We start from the raw sequence: 6,407 nt of genomic DNA, 5'->3' as shown, positions 1-6,407 counted from the left end.
ACTGCTTCGATAAATACACGGTGTTACCTTCCTGCAAAAAATACATAAACTTTCTTATTTGTTTGTACTATATATATATATTTTCCCAGGAATCATTTGTTTCCTGAATTTTCTTTCTTTTGTCAAAGTGCAATTGTAAGCAGATTAGTTTAGACATAGTAGCAGTTAAATTTAACCTACCTTAATATATAAAGGAGAATATTTGTAGCTCAGGGTTGAAAGGAGGAGTCCTTGGTGCTCTCTAACCTTGGTTGTTGTCTTGCAGACATTTCATTACCCAAACTAGATTGAGAATTGCAAGGTCTGCAAGAAAACAACCAAGGGTAAAGAGCACCAAGGACTCTCATAGTAATATATTCCCAGGTAAACATGGCTGGAACTGCCTTTTTAGTTTCACAACAACCTTATAAAATTGGGGTGTGAGGCAATGGTTTTCTAAAGTAAATGTCTATGGAGATTCTCAGTCATCCAGGTCATGATTGTTCCAAAGGTGCTTTTTCAACAGGCAAGTGGACTTTCTGGTTTTTCTCTGAAGACGTTTCACTTCTCATCCAAGAGGCTGAATGGATGAGAAGTGAAACGTCTTCAGAGAAAAACCAGAAAGTCCACTTGCCTGTTGAAAAAGCACCTTTGGGACTTTCTAAGGCAGAGGTGTCAAACTCAATTTCATTGAGGGCCGCATCAAGGTTGTGTTTGACCTTGGGGGGCCAGGGTGGGCGTGGCCAGTTCGATAATCACTCGAGTCGGGAGTGCCTGTGGTGGCCCAAGTGCTCTGCCAGCGAAAACTGGCTCTCGAGCTCCGTTTCGGCTGTGACAGCCTCCTGCAACTCTCTGCCAGCGAAAATGGCTCCGTTTTCACTGACAGAGGCATTGCGGGCTGGTCCTTCACTGTTTTCAGGGTGGCCCCATGGGCCAGATCTGGCCCCTGGGCCTTGAATTTGACATCCCTGTTCTAAGGTAATCCTGTCTGTTGTGTCAGCTGAATAGAGAATTGGATCCTAAATTTTTTGAATGCTATTGGAGGGTTTCTAAATCTGTGTCCAGTACTTACTTTTGAGTCCATAGGCCCTCCTTATTAAGACTAACCAAAATGTCAAAAAGAAAATAGAAAAGAAAAGAAAAAGAAAAGTCCCTAACTACTCAGAGCTTTCTTCGTCAGTCTGGATGTTTTCCAACCACAGTTTGTATCACTGCTAAGTGAAGCTTTCCTTGCACAATTTCCTTGTCCGAGATCTGAGATTTTACAAGGACCTAAACAAAAGCTTCTATTGCAACCATGTTTTTTGGGAAGGAAAACCTGGGAAGTGTACAATATTTTGAAAATATAAGGAGCAGTTTTCTATACTTCGGCCTATTCTGCCTAGTCAAGGAGAATCTGTAATTCTATTTAAGGCTAGAACAAAATTGCCCTGCCTGAGATTCCAGGGGTCTCCTAAAGAAGCCACATTTAAAATTAAGATACATGGAGGGAATTATTAAATGCAAGGGACAATAATTAAAATAACTATTAAATTCATTTTAAATTAAAACAGACTTACATTCGTTTTTAATCTAGCTACAACCACTTCTATATTCTGGCTCCTCGTAGTTTTTGGAGTGTGGTCACTGGCTTGTTAATTAACAGATAAGTGAAATGCTCCCAGATTATTACTTAAAAAAAAAGTCAGATATTGTTCATTTGTCCCAAAATCTTAGGTGTAAATCTGATGCCTACAAAAAGCCTGTACACATTTATTCAGCCTGTCATCTGCATCTGGCTATAGGTTTAGGGAACTTCAAGCAATGCCTGCTCACCAGCCTGGTTAATGTATCCTGTTGTGCCATTCAATACTTAGGTCTACTTTTAGTTTACATAATGTGTTGAACTACAAGGACACTCTGGCTTTGTTCAATCAATGACCTTTTTTTTTTTTTTTGACTATACAAAAGCTGTGTGTAAATATACTATCTTTTTGATGATACTTCAGCTGGGTCTGAGGAAAAACATGATTGAATATTTTGTAATATTATCTCCCAGTCCATTGCCTGATGCCTCTTCTACTGTTAAGATCCAGATTCAATCAATTCTGCCTTTGTTTTGATTGGGAATTACTTCATTCTTTTTTTTAAAAAAAATGCTATTGTGTTGCTTGGTTTCTTCTTATCTTCTTCTTTTTCTTCTTATACTTTTACAATGTCAGCCACCTTGTGAGGCAGCATATCTTTTAAACATATAAGTCAAAGGGCACATGACTCAAGATCCCTGACTTTGATTATGATTCCCCAGAGGCTGAACCAACCAGAACTTTGCTAAAGAGCTGTAATGTTTAATATGACTGAAATAAAAGTATATTAAACACAGTTTAATTGTTTAACTGGGAATAATCATGTGAATTGTATTTTGTTGAATTTAAATGGAACTAAATAAAAAAAATGTACTGATTTTTTGTTCTTATTACAAATTTTGTAATAAGGTCACCAGCATGCCTGTCAAAATCCAGGTGCAGCCAGAGTCTTGAAGAAGTGCATCTTTTAAAATGAAATACGGTTTAATTCTAAATAGAAGTTTGGATAATAATGGTATTAAGTCACAGTTTGATTTATTTAGATCTCGCTTAGCAACTCATATCAACTTGTCAAATTCTAACTTTACAATGTGGAGGGTAATGAATTAAAGTTTAGGATTTTATATAAAGCCAGCCAATTGTGGTTTATTCAGATGAGGAACATCATGGCTTCACACAATATCAAAAGCTAAGTTTAGTATATGGGAACTCATTGGCATGATTTCATGAGGAATGGCTGATAGGTTGCTTTTTGAACTCCTAACAGAAAACAAATTATGTTTTGGTTGCTTGCAAAGCTGTTTCCCACGAGAAGGCAAAGTTAATCCAAACTTTTTTAAAAGTATTGCATCTTTTACCCCATATACTGTATATATGTCAATAGGTACATGTTCTGAGCAGGGTCTCATCTTTTATCTATTTGGTTTTGGCTTAGCGTATTATGTGAACCCAGGTATTCTTGGGTTATGTGACCAAAGAAATCAAGGCCTTGTCTGCACTTGTAGTATCCTGTGGCATCATCTAACCATAACATGAATAAAAGAGACTTTATTCTGCCACATTTGATGGGTGACACTTTCTGCTCTCCTCAGTGTGCTTTCCTCCCATCTTTGAGATGAGACAGTGATATAAGCAGCACTGAATCCATAACCTACATTTTTCTGCTGCTGTTGTGATCCTCACTCCATATAATGTGGAGTAGCTTCAAGGCAATAATTTGTGGTTTCCCTCCCATCCTTGTCATCTATTTGTGGAAAGATGAATAGCCAATCACTCCCTGACTGAATGTGGAGTTGGGTTGGCTGTTCATCATCATTATTTTTTGCCTTTGTTTGCAACTAGACTTTGCAACTAGATAGATTGTTGTCTTCAGCTTTGCTGGAAAGGGAGGCTTACAGCCTCTGAACTGATGGACCCACATACCACATGGTGAGCTGGTGAGCTATCTCTCTGAATATCTTCTTCTCCAAGGGAAAAAGCAGCTCCCTTGGTGGAGTGTTTCCCCATCCTCAGGCTAGTCCTAGACTGGGAAATAAATAGTCCCTTCATTTCCTCCAGGGTCTGGAAATTGTATCATGTTTTTAAAGGTCTAGTTTTCTAAGAACGTCATCTTCTTTTAAAATTCTATTCTGTGATTTTTCAGTCCCAGAAGAATAGAATTGTCATGGTGAAAGTAACAATGTGTGAACGATGGGGGAGCCTTGGTCACATGGAGCCTTTGACAGTTCCCTCAATTGTCAAAAGTCTTGCCTTTGTCAAATGATTGGTAGAGTTGTCTTCTCACTGCAGCAAGCCAGATGTGTGGGTGAGCCCTTAATGGACGCTGTCCAGCCTTTCCTAACAGCGGGTATATTTGGGATTTGAGGAGTTTGTGGTGGATACTTTAGGCAGAGGGGTGGCCAATTGAGAAAACATGGCTAGAAAGTGAGGTGGGGGGCATTCCTTGGGAAATCTAGTCTTTTGTATGAACCAGGCCCATTTTCTTAGTTTGCTTTGGAGTCATTTCCCCTGGAAGAGTGAAAAATTTCCATACTGTTCATATTGTGTTGCCAACTTTTATGAACTCCTGGACTATGGCTAACAATTGTCCAATATATAAGAATGTAAATTGGATCCTAAGTATCAAAAATGGTCTGTGATTTCACTGGATAAAATGAAGGAGATTAGCCTGCAGTAAGACTACAGGACCACTTTCATCTCTTTACTCATATGAACTGAAACAGCCCAAGAAAATAATAATCCAAGCATACATTTCATTGTCATAGAAATGACAAGATATTTACAAGAATTCTGCAGACGTTGAAGTGGATCAACATTTCAACATCTGAAGACTTCTTGTAAATGTCTTGTCATCTCTATTCTTCTTTCAAACATCTGTTCCTACCAGCTACTTCTGCAGAAATGGGCTGGGTTTAATTGGGCTCTAGATAAAGGATCAAGGGAAGATAGATCCCCAAGAGATCAATTAGACTATGTCTGCAAAGCAGAATTTGGATTTTAAAACACAGTAAAACTTTTGAACTCTCATGTCTTTTTAGTTAATTGTCCTGGCATCTAGTGCTTCTATAAAAATTGGTTTTGCTGTCAACTTGCTTATGGATCACATGATTTCTTGACAAGGTGACTTAATTTGGCAGGGGACCTACGGCAGACAAATCACATTGGATGGTGGTTTCTCTCCAATCCATAAACAGTGTCAGCTGCAGATCTATGCAGATATTAAACTGAATGGAGAAACAGTCAGTAATGTGGAAAAAGCTGGGGCTGGTTGCTGGTTTTGCTCTGTATCTGATATCCTAATTTTAGATTGAGCAACTGCATTGTTGATGCTGCTTCCCTTTTTCAATAATAGAAAGAAGAACTGCATTATTAGGAGAATTCAGTCTTTACTTGATTGGGCACAGAGAATAAGCCTGGTTTGTAATAGGGGGACACTTGCTGCTCTGGGCAGATGGAAGCTAATTTGATCCCTTAGGGCAGGAGTGTCAAACTCGATTTCATTTTTTTTTTTTAAAAAAAATGATATATATGCCGCCCTTCTCCGGAGACTCAGGGTGGCTTACAATGCATTAAGCAATAGCCTTCATACTTTTGTATATTTTATACAAAGTCAGTTTATTGCCCCCACAATCTGGGTCCTCATTTTACCTACCTTAGAAAGGATGGAAGGCTGAGACAACCTTGAGCCTGGTGAGATTTGAACTTGCAGTAATTGCAGGCAGCTGATGTTAATAACAGTGCTTTAGTCTGCTGCGCTACCAGGGCCACATCAGGGTTGTGTTTGACCTTGAGGGGCTGGGGGGGGTATGGCCAGGGTGGGCGTGGCCATCTCGACATCACTCATATGATCAAATGCCACTTTTGCTAGTACTGTAATTTGTTTTGCTAGCACTCTGCCAGTGTAAATGGAGCTTGTGAGGGTCACATGTGGCCCACCCAGGCTCCGTTTTCGGCTGCAACAGCCTCCTGCAGCCCTCTGCCAGTGAAAATGGAGCTTGTGAGGGCCGTTTTCAACTGCAGCAGCCTCTTGCAGCTCTCTTCCAGTAAAAACGGAGCTTGTGAAGGCCACGTGTGGCCCACCTGGGCTCCATTTTCACCTGCGACAGCTTCCTGCAGCTCTCTGCCAGTGAAAACAGACCTTGTGAGGGCCACATGCGGCCTACCTGGGCTCCGTTTTTGGCTGCGACAGCCTCCTGCAGCCCTCTGCCAGTGAAAATGGAGCTTGGGAGGGCCATATGCGGCCCTTCCTAGGCTCCATTTTCACTGGCAGAGGAACTGCGGACTGGTCCTTTGCTGTTTCCAGGGAGGCCCCGCAGATCCGGCCCACAGATTAGGGTTTGGATTGGGATTTTGTGAATGTTATGGTTTGAGTTGTCTTTTAGGTAATCTAGACATAAAACGGATGATGCTCATTAACCAAGAATTTGTTCCATTAGTTCATAGGATGCATATGGCCCAGATTCTATTTTTTTTATAGTTTTCAGAACTTTTTTTTTTAATGGAGGTATAGTTTTTTGAAAAAAAAAAAAAGAACTACATCCAAACATATCGAATTTGCAAACATCTCCCTGGAATAATGTTTTTCAACCTTTGCAACTTTAAGATGTGTGAACTTTAATACCCAGAATTCTTCAGCTAACATCTTAAAGTTGTCAAGTTTGAGAAACACTGCCCATACCAGCACATAGGTCAATTGGGGATGTCATTGCATGTGGCATACACACAATGGCCCACAACTTTCCCCCAAAATACTACTTTGTACCTCTACAGGTCGTCTACCCTAATAATACCCTTCATTATTCAATCCCCATTAAATTGTCGATAACAGAACAAATCAGAGCTATTGTTAAATTTTATTTATAC

This window comes from Pantherophis guttatus, chromosome 1 (assembly GCF_059756535.1).
Source record: "Pantherophis guttatus breed Tessera chromosome 1, ASM5975653v1, whole genome shotgun sequence".
NCBI lineage: Eukaryota > Metazoa > Chordata > Lepidosauria > Squamata > Colubridae > Pantherophis > Pantherophis guttatus.
This window is presented reverse-complemented; position numbering follows the sequence as displayed.